A 19,633-nucleotide genomic window follows, 5' to 3' on the forward strand; every position below is an offset into this window, starting at 1 on the left:
GCCAGAGTGGTATATTTTTAACTCCTCCAAAGGCCAGTATTCCATGCATTACTGTGTCCTAATTTAAATCCAGCTCCTCACTTGTAGCTGGACACTGCTCTTACACACAGAGCTACAGTAAGGGCCCAGAAATCACCGTCTGGGACAATCGACTCCTGTTTGATGTTGTGCTGTTTTGCGATCTCACTGCTCCTGTGTCTGCAGTGATACAGGCAGTTCTCAAATTTGTGTCCCCCACATCCTACACTGAAATAAAATAAGCTAAAATATCCGCAAGACCACGCATCTAAAAATGGATTGAGTTACCTACCAAGGGAAGTAAAAATTCTTTGATCCCAAAATCAAAACCAGTGGCACTAGATTTTTCTCATTCTTGTGGTCCTCCAAGCTTGAGAAATACAAACACAAGCTTGGATGAGGCTCAGGAACCACTTTCCTCTAAAGAAGACATATTTTCTACATTAATATGTGTTTTTAGCTCAGCCAGTTGTAAACTACACTCTGAGTCAAGAGCCAATGAATCAGTCAACTTAGCTTTAATTTATCCAGAAAACCAAAACCAATATCCATCTTGGACAGTTTCTGTAGGCTCCTAACCAAACACTTCCTTGGCATAAGTTTGACTTATGTATTTCTGGCCTCTTGGCTCCTGTGGGCAAGAAAAAATAAAGTATTTCCTTCGGTAAGGCTCATGACTGAGACACCTGTAACAGAATTTAATGGGAGAGAAGCATAACAAATTGTTCAACCCAAGTTTCATATGGCACTGGTACCATCAGAATTGAAGACCCAAAGACCCCGGGAAAACTTCGTTTGTGTGGACTGTCACACAGCAGTGTGGCTGGGGGACAGAGGGTCTCAGTCAGTGATGATAAAGCAAGATCTGTTTGTTCAGATTCTTCTTGGCCTGTGAGTATAGGGCTGGACCACTGTGGAATGAGGCCCACGTGGCCCACTTTTCAGGAAGGTTGATCAGGGAAATCCTCTTTATTTTTATTTTTTTTTAAGATTTATTTCTTTATTTGAAAGGTAGAGAGTTACAGGAGACAGGGTGGAGAGACAGAGAGAGAGAGAGAGAGAGAGAGAGAGAGAGAGAGGTCTTCCATCTGATGGTTCATTCTCCAAATGGCCGCTAGGCCAGGCCAAAGCCAGGAACCTGAGACTCTATCCAATTCTCCCTCATGGGCGGCAGGGGCCCAAGTACTTGGACCATCCTCTGCTGCTTTCCCAGGCACATTAACAGGGAGCTGGATTGGAAGCAGAGCAGCCAGGACTCAAGCCAACACTCCAATACAGGGCGCTAGGTCACAAGCAGCATCAAATTCCTGCAGCTTAAAATATTCACTATGCAAAGTACCATATTTGGGGATACCATGTTCTGAGCCCTGACACTTCCCCCTTGATAATCCTTTTATCTGCATCTAGTGCTCAGTAATCTGTGACTTACCCAATAACCTCTTGATTAGTTCCTTTTCTGCTCATTTGATAGAGTTTACTTATGCTGTTTATAGCCAAGGCCATTACAATTTAGATACTGATAATGGGAAAATATGTGTGTCTAGAATAGTGAAGGGGCTCTACTGGGGTGTGTATTAGTCAGCTTTTTGTTACTTTAACTAAAATATCTCACAGGAGCACATTAGGAGGGAAGAATGTTTATTTCATCCTACAGTTTTATTCCTTCTTAAAAACTTTTAATTATTTATTCACTTTTATTTGAAAGGCAAAAAGACAGAGGAGATTTTCCATCCACTGGTTCACTCCCACAATAATTAGGGCTGGGTCAGGCTGAAGTCAAGAATCCAGAATCCAATCCAGGTCTCCCGTGTGAATGGCAAGGACCCAAGTACTAAGGCCATCACCTGCTGCCTCCCAAGGTTCACATTAGCAGGAATTCTTGATTGGAAATAGAGTTGTAACTCAAATTCAGGCACTCCAAGTGGGATGTGGGCGTCCCAAGCAGTGTCTTAACCACTGTGCCAAACTCTCACCCTGCTTTGGATTTTCATAGTTCAAGATTGGGGACCCCCATTGGTGTGGACATCTGGCGAAGCTGGAGGATGGCAGATGAACGGTCAGAGGCGAGTCAGGAAGCAGAGAGATATAGGAGCATGCTGTTTATTTACCTTCTATGATTCTATGTAGTCTCCATAACATTCCATCGTGATTCGACCACAGGGCCCACCCTAGCACTCCAGTGCAATCCAACTGCTTCCCAACTGCTTCCCCCCTTTCAGACATCATAACTGGATCAAGCCTCTACTCTAATCCATCAACAATTAACATTAACCCATTAACTGTTAACATTAGATTTTGGGGGGTTAAACCTGAGTTTGAGGAACCAAATCCTGTCCAAACTCTAACAGAGTAGAGGCAGTTTGTGAACTCACCCTGTGATCTTGGGACTGTTGGCCTCCATAATCCTGGGAGCTGATATCTTATCAACTATCTGTCTATGTACCTATCCATGCATCTATCTGTATATCTATCCATCCACCTTTCTATATCTATCTATCAGCTCCATCCATGTATTGGTTGTTTCTCTGGAGAACTCTATTAGAACATTCACCCAGTGCAAAACTTTACAAGTTCTTTCTTTCAGGGAATCTGAGGGTTCTTGGGATTAAAGGAAACCAAAGTAGTTTTATGGTATTTTCTAATTGGGAAAATGCACACCCCTTCAAACCTCATGGGGTACTTGAACTGCAGAATCCTCCTCTCGGGATTTGGCAGTGGCTCACGGAGGGGAAGCTGTCAAGGTCAAAACACAAGGTGAAGTGACTCTGATTGACAAGAGGGACTCCATTTTAGAGCACTCAAGACTCCAACTTGAGAAAGCACAACCCCCACTGTGAGACTATGGTCTGAAATTAACTATGGTCTAAAACTAGGACAATACCAATTCTGCTTGGCAAAACATAAAAATCCCCTAACATGATTGCTCAAGCTTAAAACAGGCTGCACTGGAGTAATGTCAAGATTGTAATTGGCCTATGTCCCTCCCACATATGATTTGGGTCAGTACCTGGACTAATGTCAAGATTGTAATTGGAAGTAGTTTTGCATACACTTTAGGTCAGCTTGACCCTAGCAATCGTGTATACCCTCCCCTCTTAGTGGTTATAAACCCTGTTGCTTTGAGCTTTGGGGTCGCTCTCCCCTCCAGCCATAAAGGATTGTCAGATTTTACCAGTGTGTGGTGCTCCTGTGTTTGCACTCACTCAGGCACAACAAAAAGACTGCAGATTTAACAGGTGTCATGGGTAGGGAAAGGTTATGAGCATATTCTTCCAAGGGTGCTGTGACTCACCAGGGCTGGAACTCCTGGGAAGGTTCCTGGCTGAGGAGTGGAGAAGATCCTAGTGTGGGAGACAGTGACCTCGGATCTAATAGTCGTGAGGATTCTCCAAGTCAGATCCAAGGCTGGGCCCGCAGGTCCGAGGAGGTGTGCACTGGTCTTTGTGGGAAGAACACAGATGGAGGCCCACATATAAGACGTCTGAATATATTTTAAACTTAGCATTTCAGCAAAAACAGTCAACAAAAATCATATCTTTCCTCCCACCTTGATGAAAATACCCTCGTAAGGACTCGTGAGGCCAGGTGTGCGTGTAGAATTATAAGACTCCTCACACTCTGTGCCCGAGCATGGTGGTACAGAGCGAGTCTCTTCACTCCACTCTGGCTCCCTCCCGCACCAAGAAGGGTCTTGTGCAGGTGGATGGGCACCCGCTTGGTCGAAGTTCTGTCCAAACCCTTGCCAACAGCCATGCTCCCCTGCACACACTGGAGGCCGGCTCCACCTCCAGCAATAGTGATGCTGGGGAGAGCCATCTGCAGGCTGCAGGCATCTGGGCAGGTCCTGCTCAGGGCCCCCAGAACAGAGCATGGCTTGGAAGAGGGCTGCAGCTCCAGGTTGCATGTCCTCTGGGCCCTGATGCTCGTGCCTCTACACTAGGGAGGGGCATACTTAGAACTGCTGGGGGTGGGAAGGGGGCAAAGGAGGGACCCATTGTCTTCAGTCAACTCTAGGGACACGGTGGAAGTGGTAGCGGCACACAGATTCCAGGAATGAAGAACAGGAGAGAGAAAAGGGAGGGAGGGAGGGAGGGCAAGTTTGAGAAATGCCAGGGGTCAGAGGAGATCAGTAACAAAACTGGTGCAGGACAGATTGTCTTCACATCTGGCTTCATTGGCTCCCTCCAACTTTTCTGCCACTAAGGCTTCCTGCCACCCCTACCCGTGGCACAGTCCTGCACCACCTGCACCACCTAGCACCACCTGTACCAATTCAAAGTACTCCTCGGCCAGGCCGGAAGTTTCTAAAACAGGCTTGAACCATCCCCATCATCTTTTCCAGAACATGTTGCCTACATCTGTTACCTACCATTCCCTGGTGGTCTAGTGGCTAGGATTCGGCGCTTTCACCGCCGCGGCCCGGGTTCGATTCCCGGTCAGGGAAGTTATTTTTAGAGGGTTTTTTTTTTTTTTTTTTTTTTTTTTTTTTTTTTTTTCCTGCAGTGCCTGGAGGCACTTCAGTTTTAGCCAAGATTCTACTCTACCTCTGACGCCCCCTACTGACGAGTTCAGAGAAGGCACCGTTTTCTCGCCAAGGCGTTACCTGTTTCTCACTGTGAGGCTGCCTGAGTGAAGGCTCCCTGAGCTTCAGTTCAGGGCAGCAAAGTCCACACGCATTTCAGACTTGAGCCAGGTGATCCTGAGGTCGGTTTGGGGAATCCCAGGGAAAGGTCACAGGGGGCCATGGAATGTTTGTCCTTGTAAGAAGATCACTTAATCTATTTTATAGTTCATCTTACAGATAAAGGGAATTGGTTCATTATTGTATTGAAGTGAGTTCCCATTTTTACAAAAGACCAAATGGATTCAGAGTGGTTTTCCATGCTTGAAACGTGTAAGTAAATATAATGGATCGATTGGACTCCATAATCAGGACATTTGGGACAACTGGCTGCAACTACCAGTGAAAACAGCTATGGGTCTGGTCAAATTACCAGTCTACATCTCTTCAATTACTGTAATGATCTTAGTGTTGCAAAGAGTGGGCGAAAATGACGTGAGTTAAAAGTGGGCCTATGCCAATCAAACCTTTCTACAGGTAGAAGTCATTTGAAATAATTCATTTGTTTCATGCAATAATTACTTGTAATAATTTATTTTTAAAAAATCAGTAATTCTCTTCAGAGTGAGCAAGAGAGTATGAAACTGCATGGAGAAATCTTTAATTCCATACAGGTTTCCCGTTCCCTGGAATCTGCTGTAGTTCAGCGGGGGACCTCAGTGGTGACTTGTGGAGTGCATACGGCTGAGCCTTGGCCAAAACTGAAGAGCTGCAGCCACTGTGGAAAATGAGTAAGGCAGCTTCCCTGACCGGGAATCGAACCCGGGCCGCGGCGGTGAAAGCGCCGAATCCTAGCCACTAGACCACCAGGGAGACACGTCTGAGTGCCATAGACAGCATATTCTGGAAAATGATCTTACAACAGTTGCTTTAACCACTCCAAGCATATGTTAGAATCTCTTTAGAGGCTCTGAAAAATGTTCTTACCAGTTTAAATGTTTATCTTTGAGTGTATGCTTTGTCAGCACAGTCTGATGCCTGTGCGTGATCAGAGAAGCAATATTCTTGTCTGCTGTCCTTGTCATCCACCTGTATGTAATGCGTGTGTGATGCCTGATGAGCCCAGAACTCAGGGCAGATGCGCCGTGCAATGGGACTTAAGAGAGAGTCACAGTGACTGGAGGGTGAGCACCGGCTTCTGTGGCTGAATAAGCTGAACAGAAACCAGAGTTTGCTTCAAAGGCAAGAAGCGAGCAAGTGTTCTAAGAAACACGAGGGACCGAAGAATCCTATCATGGCCTTTGTCTTAGTACTTTCTCTGTTAGCCTCTATTTGTGATGCGAATGGTGCCAGTCAAGGAAGGGAGACAGAGCAACCATGGTTCCTTGTCCTTCTTCCCCACGCATCAGCAGGCCGAGGTAGAAGGGCACGACAGAATGTGTGTATCGAGAAGGGACATACAAACAGCTGAGCTCAGCTTGTGCCGCGTTTCCACTGTTCTGCCAAGGGCAGAGAGCGCCACGAAACAGGAATGGCGCACTTTTGATGATTCTGTACATGAGTTACAGCTGAGACGGACTTACGCAAATCCGGACTTAAGTCAGCAGGGACTTTTCAAAAAGACTGTTTCGAGTCGGTGGAATGCTCTGATCTCAGAAATCCACCAAGAGTCTCAGCATCAAATAGAAAAGAACATTTCTGTGATGGGGGGGAGGGGAGGATCAGCAGGGCTTAGCAGACACTTTTAAGGAGAAGTGGGGCAAGCCACTTGGAAGGAACAGAGAGCATGGTTGGGGCAGTTTCCCAGGAAATGTGTTTCATCTGCTCAGCAAGTTCTCGTGATACACTGGTAAGGGGTGCATGTTCTGCATTTTAGCTCTTGGTGCAGGCACAGAGGCAGGTCCAAGTTCAAAGGCCTGGGCAAAGTTCAAAGTTCACAGGCCTGGGCAAGAGAAGCCCAAGTTAGACCAAGACAAGGCACAGGAGAAGAAATGGGCAATAGTGAGCACTTGATCAGCATCTGAAACAGGAATTGCACAATGCTATAGTTTGAATAGGATTTGCACCCCTCACCCATCCACACCCCTTCCCCAAACTCATGGGGAGTTTATTCCCCAAAGCCTTTGTAATTTGTAGTAAGAGGAAATTAATCTGCCCATGGTGTTTAGAGACCAGGTCTTGGGAAAGTGATTGAGGTTGGATTAGGGCCTTGGGTCCTGGTAGCTTTACAAGGAGAGACACCACAGAGAGATACGCACACTCCATTTCTCTTGCCTTGTGGCACTACACACTACAGCAAGCAGGCCATTGTCAGATGAGGCGCCTAGCCTTTGCACCTCGAGAACCATGAAACAAACAAGTTTATTTTCTTTATGAAGTTAGGCTGCCTTGGGTATTTCTTCATAGTAATAAAAAGCAGAATAATGCATACAATAGAAACAATGGGTAAAAACTATGCTAATATTTAGATTCTTAATTTTTCTTTTCATTGAATGACATTAAGCAGCAAATTGAGAGACAACTAGGAAGGAAGGAAGGAAGGAAGGAAGGAAGGAAGGAAGGAAGGAAGGAAGGAAGGAAGGAAGGAAGGAAAAACCTTCTCTGCTTTAACAACACTTCTCTTGTTTGTATCAAAGTGACTACATCTTCATTTTCCATCGGGTCCCACAATGATACAGGTGATCTCGGTGCCAGAAGATGAATTTGCTGGTATACATGAGAACCATGAGGTTAAGGTTTCTTTCTCAAACTTCCCAGCCAAAGCTCGTGTCTTGCTTTTACTGTATATTCTTCTTCCTTCCCAGCACTAAGCTCTTGATGTTGTGGCCCTCAATACCGTCCATGGTGCTGGGGCTCAAACAGCACCAGGCCCCGCCTTGCAGCCTGGAGTTAAGCTGGGCCCTGTATCCCACTGGCTGCGTTTTTATTTGTGCCTGTCAATTCTTTGCATCTTACTCCCTGCCTTCCGCACACTGGCGTCAGAGCAGAGAAGGCACCTGGCTAGAACATGAAAGGCTAATAATCCTCCTGGGCTCTGGCTGCCCCCACTCCTGGGGGTCACAGCCTAACACGTCTCAGCTGCTGCCACCCAACTTCCTCCCACTGGTGGGAGGAGGGGGAAACTGTGGCTAGAATCCCACCCGCCAGAACCTTGGTGTGGGGCACAGGTGGTTTTGTAGGGCAGAAGGTGGGAGTGGACAGTCAACAATGTTTCCAACATTTCTGCAGCCTACCTGCCACTCCTAGGCTGGTTTTCCACTCTCATACTGCTGCAGGAGGCCAGGAGCACGTGGTGTAGCCTGGGAGCAAATGGGATAAAAGTAGTCAATGCCTTGTGCCTAGCTGGGCCCAGGGTAGAAGTAGGCCATTGAAGGAGGTGCCTATTTGAGATTTAAAGCCCCATCTCCTTTCTTTTTAGCATGGTGGTGAATGTTCCCATCTGTCCGGAGAGATTGGATTTCATTCCTTATCCACATCATTTTTGTTTATTCATTTTATTTCCTAGACTACAAATAAAGTTAACCAATCTGTTACCATCTGGATAAGTGTTCTTATCACTACTTTAGAAAAAAATCCAAAGGGAGTAAGTAGGACATCCCTGATTTTGTGAGCCCAGCAAGGATATTCAAGGGCCCCAGACTTCCCTAATGAGGCATCTTAAAGACCTGGTGACAGTCACAAGTGGAAAGGTAAATCTCCTACAAACTGCCTACAACTCCATAATTTCAACCAGTTTACTGATATCAAAGTGGGGCAAGTTTCATCACTATTACTGCACCTCCACTGTTCTACCCTTTCTAGATTTAGAAGATCCCTGACATATGGCTTAACACTTGCATCAATCAGGGGGAAATTTAAACAAAAGGGCCAATCGAGGATTCTCAATGGAGGTGAGCCCAGCCCCTTGAGGGGTGCTTTAGAATTACTCTGGACATTTTCAGCCTTCAGAGCTCAATCCAGGTCTCTAACATAGGTGGCAGAAGCCTAGTTATTTGGGCCCTCACCAGTGCTTCCCAGGGTCTGCATTAACAGGAAGCTACAGTTAGGAGGCAGAGGTAGCTGATGAAGCAGGCACTCGGACATGGGACGCAGGCATCTTAACTGCCAGGCCAAACACATGCCCCTGAAACAAATCTTTCAAGTGGCTTGAATACAATCCTCCTATTAGAAGGAAATGAAGTTGACAGACCTTTTAGCAGTTGTCCAAACAGCTGTAGCTGATGCATCCTGGTTTCGGAGATTGACTGTTATGTAGCAAGACTGCCCCCAGACAACACCTCAAAGGGTCATGGACACACAGCAAAATTTGTGGCTTCACAAAACAGGGGTCAGAGACCACAGTAGTGGAGAGGGCCAATAGGACAGAAAAGCCTAAAAGTCCCTTAATTTTAATGAATTTGGGAGTTTCCAATTACATTTTCCTAGTCGTTTTTCAGCAAGGTGTACAGTATCCTGGTTCACAGCCACCACTACCTCTTTTAGCACTTAGCTTCTGAAGAGTTCACTTGTCCCTTGCCCTTTGTTGGTAAGGATTTGTTAACCAAAAATCATGGGAGACCATTGTTTGGGACTGAGCTGCTGCACTAGGCCCCAAGAGACCAAACCAAATCAAAATAGAGCAAATCATGCTAACTCCTGTATAATCAAACTGAAGATTTAAGGAAGCAAAGTGATCCCAAAAACATCCTGGCTGCTTAACCCACTGTGCCACAGTGCCCACCCTCTGTTGTATTTTCATATATTTTAATATCTCTTATTTTCCTGTGGCAACATTTCCTTGATTTTCCATGGACTGATGCATTCACGTAAAGTTTACAGTTCAGGGACACAGCCGCCCTGTTGGAGCGCTGCTATTTCATGGATTGTGTAGGTAATTTGGAAGAAATTAGCATCTTCACAATACTGTCACCTCAGTTATGAATAAGGTAAATCTCTTCACTGAGCTAGTTCTTTTTATTTTTCGATAATCTAAAATTGCGCTCCATACAAAAATAAGGTGCATTTGTTGTGTGGTTTGTTCTATGGTACTTAATGATTCTGTGAATGATGTTTCCTTTTATATTTTCTAGGTGCTTACTGGTGATGAGATAGAAAACCATTAATTTTTATATGTTGATATTGTAGCCAATAACTTTGTTGAACTCTTATTGGTGCTAATAATTTATTGATTCTGCTTCATATTCTATGCAGCTAACCAAAACAATGTGTTGCTTTGAAAGGCTGGATGGTACCAAATTAAGGGAGTGAAATCTAGAAGAATAAAAGTTAATTTCAGAACGGAAGGTAGAGGGGTCGGCATTAACCCGCTGCGCCACAGTGCCAGCCCCCCTACCTTCCTCTGGAAGTGCCGGCATTCCATATGGACACCGGTTCAAGTCCCGGCTGCTCCACTTCCCATCCAGCTCTCTGCTATGGCCTGGGAAAGCAGTAGAAGATGGGAGACCTGGAAGAAGCTCCTGGCTCCTGGCTCCTGGCTTCAGATCGGCGCAGTTCCAGCTGTTGTGGCCAATTAGGGAGTGAACCAGCAGATGGAAGACCTCTCTCTCTCTCTCTGCCTCTTATTCTCTCTCTGTGTAACTCTGACTTTCAAATAAGTAAATAAATAAATCCTTTTTTTTTTTTTTTTTTTTTTTTTTTAAAAAAAAAGGAAGATAGGGGCCATATGGATGCCAGTTCAAGTCCCGGCTGCTCCATTTCCAATCCAGCTCTCTGCTATGGCAGTAGAAGCTCTCTGCTATGGCAGTAGAGGATGACCCAACTCCTGGGGCCCCTGCACCCACATGGGAGACCGGGAAGAAGCACCTGGCTCCTGGCTTCAGATAAGCACAGCTCCGGACATTGTGGCCATCTGGGGAGTAAACCAACGGATGGAAGATCTCTCTCTGTCTCTACCTCTCACTGTCTGTAACTCTTCCTCTCAAATAACTAAATAAAAAAACTTAAAAAAAAAAAAAAGAAAGAAATCTATCCCAGTTTCTAAAAGCACATGCAATTCTTCCTCATCCTCTGTTTCACTGTGGTCTCACCTCTGGAAAGAAGGTTGGCTGGTTGTCACAAAGCATCCCCACTTCCTTTTCCCTTCTTAGGGAATTTGTTAGCCAAAGAGTTCAAGTTGGGTTAATCTTATCCCAAACTTCAGGAGTAACTGGCTTAAACGAAGCCTATTTCATCCTTTTTCATACATAGCACAATCGCTGGCCAATAATGAGTTCTGCAAGAGATAAACACTTTTCCTGCAAGATGGGAACAGAGCACACTTGTAGCCCAAGTGACTCAAGGCAGGCATTTTGAGAACACGAGTGGATAGTCTGCTTGAGAATGGCATCCACATCAAGGAAGGACCAAGAAACACCAAAAAGGTGCTAAGCCTGTGTAACGACTTGTTTGAAGGCCAGATCTACCCAGGACTGTGAGGTAACCTTTTCTCTTTATTATTTAGCCAATTAAAATGAATTTCCTCTTATAGTGCCTTAAATAGATAAGCTCTCTGTTGTGGGGGTCAAGGGATCCAGGTTCCTGGCTCTGATGCATGAAAGAAGCAGAGAACAAGACACAGCTAAGGGTTAGCAAGAGGAGTTAAGATTTATTAGCAAAGTGAAAGTAACTCAGAGGGCGTGCTGGCACACTCTAGAAGGAACCGAACCCGTGGAGTTCAGGGTCATCGTTTTAAATGTGAACTGGTGCTTTGGGTTTAGTTTTCCAAATAAGAGCAGAGTTTCCAGGAATTTGATGACTGCCCTTTTAAGGCAAAAGTCATTGCAGTGTCACGGCATCAGGTGCATGATGGAAGTAGGCACGTCAGCCATGGTGATTTTATTATAATACGCTACAGGTCGTCCTGGGGACACAGTGGGCCTCAGCCTTGTTGGATATCTTCCTGCTGGCTTTGCCAAAATATTGATTTCAGGTGTGGCCATGGGAGGCATCGTAGAGGCAACCCTAAGAGAGGGACTGGTAACATAGTTCCTCCATCTCTTTTTCTGATCCTTGTCTCCTCAAACCTATGACATCTCTGCTATTGCCTAGCTTTCAGTCCGTTAGACCTGCCTGCGTCTCTTCACGTTCTACACAGGATCAGCCCACGGTCAGCTACTCCCTGAAGTTCTTTACACTATCACATCCACGGGCCTTTGTTTGTACATCCCACACCCAGCTTCCTCCTCTCGGCTCTTGCCAGCTGAGCGCGCCTAGAGCAGTCTGCCATCCCCCACACCCCGACATCCGTTCGCTGAACAGCCCGCGAGTCCCGCACCCCTCTCTTCTTGACTTCCTAATGCCTTTCTCACACGCCCCCCACCCCGACTGCCTGCACCCCCTACCGCCTCACATTGCATCCCCAACAGGTGGAGAAGATGACACCGTTTGCCCTCAAATATCACACAACATATTTGGGGGTTCTGCCTCCCCTCTACAGAGACAGCCCCAATCGCTCCAGTCCAACTCTCCGTCCTCTGCTCTTCACTGGCCTCCTGGGACAGTAAGGTGCAATCCAGAGACCTGAGCTGAGGGCGCAGCCGCTTCCAGGGTAAACGCGGCTGTTGCGTCCTAGGCGAGTCACTTCCGTTTCAGCCTCTTTACAACAGGCTTGAATGCTTTCCTCGCAGCAGAGTTACAAAAACGAACCGCGAGAGTGTGCGTGCCTTCTAAGTGAAGGGCTGGACAAACCAGAATGCTTTTATTCTGTCTAAATACGAGCCGGCTCCCCTTCCGCCCACGGCGGGCTCCGAGGTCCCTTCCCACCCGCAGTCCCCGCGGCGGGGCGCAGGCGCTCAAGTGCCCGCCAGGGGCTGAGCCCGGCCGGCCGAGCGTTCCTTCGGGAACCAGAGGGTCCCGAAAACGTCACCAAGGGCTCCACGGAAGCCTGGGCCCTGGCCCACGGCCTCGGGGTCGCGCTAGAGCCGTACATGTGGAAGGTTCCTGAAGGGGCACCATCGGAATCACCAGGTGTGCGCGCGCAGCACCCCCGGCCTGACCTGGGCTTGCTGGCTGCTTCCCGGGGCGATGGTGAGACTAGAGCTGTGGCAAGCCCAGCGGGGACTTTCTTCCAGATCAGGGAACACGGTGAGGAACCGCTATGCTTCAAGGGTTGTTCGCGAAGGGCTGTCCTCCAGCGGGTTTCCGTAGTGTAGTGGTTATCACGTTCGCCTCACACGCGAAAGGTCCCCGGTTCGAAACCGGGCGGAAACAGCTAAGGTATCACTTTTTCATTTTTCTTGTTTCCTTCTGGTTCCGCTAGAATAATCCCTTTAGAATTCACTTAGATTGCAGTGAGATCCTGGGCATCCGGGTCCTAGAAGTAGTGGAAGGGGATAGGCGCACCTGGAGCTGACCGGCCGGTCCTGGCCAGCGGGCTCAGGGCAAGCGACTGGTCAGTGCGCCCCCTAGCGGCGACGGAGATGACCCTAGGTCACTTGGTTCCTCCGGAGCAGTGAGAGGTGATCAGTAGGTACCTGAGCTACGGTTCCCACTCAGGCCCCTGAGGACCAAGTTCCGGTTCAGAGCCGAGTCCTGAACGACCAGTCCCTTTTTCAGATGCTGCCCAGGCTCCGGTTTCTTCTGGGACTGCGATGGGAAATACGAATTAACAATGCAGTGAGAGTACTATGCCCATATTAGAAAGTCTAAAACTTCAAGACTGACCATTCCAAATTGGCAAGGATGTGGAGGGACTAGAACACTCAAGCACTTCTGCTGGTAGGAACGGAAAATGGTACATCCACTTTGGAACAGTTCAGCAGTCTGTTTAAAAAGCTAAACTACTGCAATATGACCCGGTCATTCCATTCCTGTGTATGAACCAGAGAAACCAGAGCGTATGCCCACTCAAAGGCGGTTCACGAGATACTCATAGCAGCGCTATATGTAATAGCCAAGAACTGGAAACAACGCAAATGTCAACAAACAGGTGCAAGATAAAGTCACACAATGGACTATTACTCAGCAAATACAAGAATGAAAGGAAGGAAACACTGATAGAGTAATACAAATCTCAAAGTAATTATGCCAAGTAAAAGAAGCTCAATTAGGATAGTGCTGGATGACTCCATTTATACCAATATACTTCAAAGGCTTTGTGGAAGACGGAATTACAAGAGAGATATTCCAACTACTAGTTCACTCTCCAAAGGCCAGCAATAGCCAGGGTAGGTCCAGGCCAAAGCCAGGAGCCAGGACTCCATCGGAGCTTCCCGTTAGGAAAGCTTGAGTCACTATCTGCTTACCTCACGGGATGCACATGAACAGGAAGCTGGATTGGAAGCAGAGGTGGGACTCAATTCCAGGTGCTCCAAACTGGGCTGGGGGCATCCCAACCCACTGTGCCGCACCTGCGCTGATAAGCTTATTCTGGTGCAAAAACTTTTGAAAACAATGCATTTTTTTCATAATATCCATGTTCCATGAGCTTTTTGAAAATCTCCCAATCTGAAAAATTTTTGCACCAAAGTAAATATCTCTTAATTTCATTTTCCATGAACTTTTTGAAGTACCTTAGTATAAATGCTAGAAAATGACCACCAGTTTACAGTGACAGAAGAAAGATCGATGCTTGCCTGAGAATGGGGGAGGAGGCTGGGCAAGGGGTAGTGGTTAGACAGACACACAAAGAAATGAGGAAAATGGCAATGGATATGTTCATTATCTTAATTATGGCAGGGCTGTGTGATGACTTTCATTGGCCCTGAACACTTTTACTTTTGTGGACCGCTTCCTTTGTAAAAATCTTAATATTAAAATATTTAACATATTAATATAAAAAGTATTTTATAGCTGCATAGTGTAAAGAAATCTCATTATATAAAATATTTGATATAAAATTTCATTTACTTCTTTGGAATTTAAAATACATTAAAACACTTTTTAAAGATTTATTTATTTGAGGGACAAAGTTACAGAGAGAGAAAGAAGAGAGAGGTCTTCCATCCACTCGTTCACTCCCCAAATGCTCGCAATGACTGGAGCTGGGCCTATCCAAAGCCAAGAGCCAGGAGCTTCTTCCAGGTCTCCCACATGGATGAAGGGGCCCAAGCACTTGGACCGTTGTCTGCTGCTTTCCCAGGTCATAACAGAGAGTTGGATCGGAAATGGAGCAGCCGGGACTCAAAGTGATGCCCTTATGGGATGCCAGCACTGCAGGCAGAGCTTAACCCACCACGCCACAGCACCGGCCCCTGAAATAAAACATTCTTAGGAACCCTATGAACAATGCCTACTATGCCTAGTGAGTCAGACAGCACTGGACTGTGGGGATGGTTTCACAGGTGCCAAAACCTGTACGTTTATTTAAAAGATTTTTTTTTTTCATTCACTTGAGAGACAGAGAGAAGGAGAACTCCAAACTCCCGTCCACTGATTCACTCTCTAAATGCTCACAACAGCCAGGGCTGGAACAAGTCGAACCCAAGAACTCAACCTAGGGTTCCCACAGCTGGTGGATACTCAATCACTTGAACATTCACTGATGCCTTCCAAGGTCAGGAACTGGAGCTGGAAATTGAACCCAGGCCCACTGATGTGGGACATAGGCATCTTAACCACTAGGCCAAACATCCCCCCACAACTATTAAAGAACACCCCTCAAACCTGTAGAGGAATCGTTACAAAACCGCCCAAACTGGGTCTGCCCACTGGATGTGCAGCAAGCCAGGCACTGGCTCTGGGGAAGCAGTGTGTATTTTGCAAAATGTGGAGCAGGGAGTTGTCAGGCCACGATGGACTAATTCCCAGATTCTCCAAAGGGTTAAAGGTGGCAACTCTTACAGATTAGAGCTGGGTTGAACAGTGCATGAGCAACTGGTGTGCAGATCTCTTGTTGGTTCCCAGTGCCTTGGATCAGTCAGTAACAGCAGGCCAGTGTGTTCTGAAATCACTGTGTTGGCAAAGGGGGCGCCCACCTGTCTGAGTCCAACAAGTGGATTGGTTACTACTTGGTTAGATTGGGGCCTGAGGTTCCTGCAGAACATCTCAAAATAGGATGTTAGCCACAGAGGCGATACAGGGATTCTGAGTTGCAATTTGGAGTCTTGTGGGGCCAGCAGGCCCCTTGTCCTGCTCCCTTATTGTAGTGAGTTAATCCTTAGTAATGAGTTGAATTATAACCACTGTAGCAGAGACAGGGGAACTGCATATTGAAGAAGAGAGACTGTGACCTGACAAACTCTACCTCCAAGGCTTTAGGGAAGGGGTTCAGTTTCAAAACTAGTACATTTTAAAGATATCCAGTTCATCCTATGTCACTTATGCCTTAAAATAACTGTGGAAAAATTTTCTGCTTCTCAGAAAAAAAATACATATTTGAAACCTGTTCTGGGTACTCATTTTTTTAAAGATTTATTTTGTTTTATTTGAAAGAGTTACAGAGAGCGAGAGACAGAAAGACATTTTCCATCCACTCGTTCACTCCCCAGATGGCTGCAACAGCCTGGGCTGGGCCAGGCCAAAGCCAGGAGCCAGGAGCTTCTTCCAGGGGCCTAAGGACTTGAACCGTCTTCTGTGGCTTTCCCAATTGCATTAGCAGGGAGCTGGATCAGAAGTGGAACAGCTGGGACGTGAACCTGCGCACATATAGATATTAGTGTTGCAGGATGCAGCTTAACCCACTGTGCCATAACACTGGCCCCTCAAAACATTTTGCATGAAACAAAATCATATTCTCTATGTTAAATAATCTTTAGGTGTTAATCTCAAGTCATAGCCTTCTGTCCATTTGAGTGGGTGCAAGTCCTCTCTCTTGCTTTGTTTTGGTCTTAATTGTTTCCTTTTATCCCTATTCTGGCGGCCTCCTGTCCAATGTGTTCCATATTTATCCTGAATGTATGTGTACCTTGTAAAATGCATAGTTTCTTTTTTTTCTGTGTAGTGGTTCCTTAATGTTGCATGTAATTTTTTTCATTTGCTTTGTCCTCACAAAAGGTCCAACCATGTTGCTGTGTGCACACTTGGTCCTTTGTTTATAACTGCTGTAAATGATTCCATCGTGGGTACTCAACCATTTTGCTTTTCTTTCTCCCCCTCCCTGCTCTGACAATGCCATCAAGCATTCTTTATTAATCATAGATTGAGTGTGTACTGGGGGCCAAGCATTGTTCTAACCTCTGAGGATTCAGGAAGGACACAGAACGAGAGAAAAATGAATCCGTGCTTCCCCAGTAGTCCTGCTTCCTGCTCCATCCTGAGCCCAAAGTGGCTGATTCCTGTCCCTCCCCCTTGACTCACACAAACCACTTGCACACCCCTGGGTTATCTACACCACTAGCTCTTTTCTAAGCAGACACCAGTAACATGGGTGGCGGGAGAGGAAAAGCAGGGGGCAACTTCTCGGAGCTCTTGAACGACCCTGAAGAGTTGTCCATCCTTGTTGGTCAGAATGTGTCAGGAGCTCATGGTGAGTACAAAGAAATAGCAGGGTGATGGAACTGTACCACCCAGGCAGGCCAGAATTTCCCAAAGTCTGATCTTTGGTAGGACACAAGAGAGAAAGCCAGGGACAAGGGGACAGGCCTTGTTTGTGAGAGGAAATGAGACTATGGCTTCCCATGAAAGTTGTAAGACAAATATCAGTTAGTACTGTGTTCATTAAAATTTATCAGGAACCATTGTTTTAGACTGGCATCCTGTAACTAGACCTCAGCAAACCAGTCACTCATGCTAAACTTCAGTGTCACCAAAGTTCTTTATCTGGCCTTCTGATAAATCAGTAGAGAGAGAGAGAATCTATTAGTTCACTCCCCAAAATGCACACAACAGCTGGGGTTGGGGCTGGCCAAGGCCAGGAAACAGGAATTCCATCTGGGCCTTCCATGTGGGTGCCAGGAACCCAAGTACTTGGGCCGTTGTCTGCTGCCTCCCAGGTACATCAGCAGGAAGCTGGATTGGAAGTGAAGTGGCTGAATTGGATCCCAGGCACTCCAATATGGGATGCTGGCACCCCAAAGCAGCAGCTTAATCCTCTGTGCCACAGCACCCACCCCAAACTTATATTTTAATTCCATTTTTTAAGTAAAATTTTTGAAGTACCTTCATATAATGAGCCTTTGATGTGGTCAAGGTAGAATCAACAAGGAGTTCCTAAGAAAAAGGAAAATGGCAGCCCATATGAGTGCTGGTTCGAGTTCTGGCTGCTCCACTTCTGACCCAGCTCCCTGTCAATGTACCTGGGAAAGCAGGGAAACAAGTCCTTGGGCCTCTGACACCCAAGTAGGAGATCCAGACGGAGTTCTAGGCTCATGGCTTCGCCCTGGCCCAGCCTGGGCTGTTGTGGTCATTTGGGGAATAGACCAGCAGACAAAGCTCTCTCTCTGTCTCTGTATCTCAGCCTTTCAAAGAAAGAATGAAAGGAAGAAGAAGGGGGGGGGGAGGAGAGAGGAGGGGAGGGAAGAAATAGGAAAATATTTGGATCTGTGGACCTAAACCCGCGGATGCCTAAGTCAGCCAGGATGCTGTGTGTGCTGTGAAGATTCCGTGCAGCTGGTTCCCAGGCAACATGACCTTGTCACTGACCCACAACCACGTGGGAACAAGGAAACCTCAGCCATGGGCATAGGAAAATCTGCATGGTGGAAGACGGTGAGCTTTACATCTTAGGGCCAGTACAGGAAAAATGACTAATGACCCCATTGGTTGCCTCTTCCTGAATGTAGATAGCATCACATATGGGAATGGAATGTACTCCTTCTGGGAGTCCATAATCAAACCTATTGACTATTACCTGATGTACTTCCATTTTTAATAAAGTATTCTTTGACTTTCAATGTGATCGCTAGCCGTGCATGATAAATCCATTTGTTTACCCCTGATTCAGTACATGGACTCACCCTGTAAGAAAAAATATGAAATCTGGAGCTGGGGCTCGTGGAACAGCCTGTTGTTTCCAGGTTGAAATCCTCAGTTAGATTTGCTGAGTAAACTTCAACTTCACTTCTCTTTCCAACCAGCCTCTGCTTTTTCAGTTAATAGATTGGTTATACACGCTATGGTCCTGAAAGGACTGGTCCACACAGCTGCTTCCTACTGAGGGAGACCTAAGGATCTCTTACTGTTAGAAAAGCAGCCTGAACTTTTAGGGAAGCCAGTGCCCAAGTCAGTTATCTGACGGGGGTTTGGATCCTTCAGGCAAGAGTATGGGCTGTTAGGGATACCAACTCCATCTGGCTGTCAGGAAACTCAGGCATCACCATCCCGCCCAACTGCAGTAAGACTACCAGAAACACTTCCCCTTTTTGGAAACAATCAATGCATGGCAAAAGCCAGAACTGTATCTTTAATTCTCATAGTTAGATCCTCTGCCTACACTGACAAAACTGAAGTGATTTAAAGCCCCGTTTTAAGTCACTCTGCATTTGCATCTCATTCTGGTCTTTTTGCTGTTGAGACACAGAATGAGCTCCTGTTCACGGTTTCACTCCCTGATGCCTGCAAGGGGTACCAGGAACTCAAACCATGTTTCCCATAACGGTGGCAGAGACCCAACCACTTGAACCATCACCTGCTGCCTACCAGAGTCTGGGTTAGCAGGAAGCTGAGTCAGTAGGCAAAGCCAGGAATCCAATTCAGGTACTCGCACGTGGGATGCAGGGATCTTAGTCAGCCTGTTACCTTAGGGGCTAAGTGCCAGCCCCTCATCCTGGTCTGGAATTGATTCAACAAAATACACTGTTAACTGAAAAGACTCAGGTGCAGAACAGTGTGCACAGGATGTGTTATTTGGGCAAGGAAAAGTGGAGGAGAAACATTTAGGCACATACATACATGTATGTATAGGTGATCAGATTTATGAAAGTCATACAAGAAACTCCCAACAGTGGTTACTTCCGGTAGGGGAATGGGGAGCTCAGGGTCGGGTGAAGAGACTTTCCCTGGTGCACAGTAGTCCTCCCTGCTCCACAGTTTTGCTTTCTGCAGCTTTGTCAACAGAGGTCTGAAAATGTTATGTTGGGCACCAAAAAATATGTTGTGCCCAGATCGTTAGATCCCTGCAGAGACCCCCCAGAGAGTCGATCACACCGAACTGCAAAAGCAAGGTTTATTCGGGAGTACAAGCTGCGACAGGGACCCCAT

At 46.5% G+C, this 19,633-nt stretch overlaps 1 long non-coding RNA gene and 3 other non-coding genes across 4 annotated transcripts; 2 read left to right on the forward strand and 2 right to left on the reverse strand.

Annotated features, from left to right (window-relative positions):
* Window positions 1-2,874: 2,874 nt before the first annotated feature.
* Window positions 2,875-12,699, reverse strand: LOC108177600 (uncharacterized). Its single transcript, XR_001794349.3, has 3 exons — window positions 12,553-12,699; window positions 7,813-7,878; window positions 2,875-3,457 (listed from the first exon to the last, which is right to left on the reverse strand). It is a non-coding gene; the product is annotated as an uncharacterized lncRNA (long non-coding RNA).
* TRNAE-UUC (transfer RNA glutamic acid (anticodon UUC)) lies at window positions 4,391-4,462 on the forward strand. The gene has a single exon. It is a non-coding gene; the product is annotated as a tRNA-Glu (tRNA).
* On the reverse strand, window positions 5,381-5,452 carry TRNAE-UUC (transfer RNA glutamic acid (anticodon UUC)). Its single transcript has one exon. It is a non-coding gene; the product is annotated as a tRNA-Glu (tRNA).
* On the forward strand, window positions 12,694-12,766 carry TRNAV-CAC (transfer RNA valine (anticodon CAC)). Its single transcript has one exon. It is a non-coding gene; the product is annotated as a tRNA-Val (tRNA).
* Window positions 12,767-19,633: the final 6,867 nt, after the last annotated feature.

Source organism: Oryctolagus cuniculus, chromosome 7, assembly GCF_964237555.1.
Source record: "Oryctolagus cuniculus chromosome 7, mOryCun1.1, whole genome shotgun sequence".
Lineage (NCBI taxonomy): Eukaryota > Metazoa > Chordata > Mammalia > Lagomorpha > Leporidae > Oryctolagus > Oryctolagus cuniculus.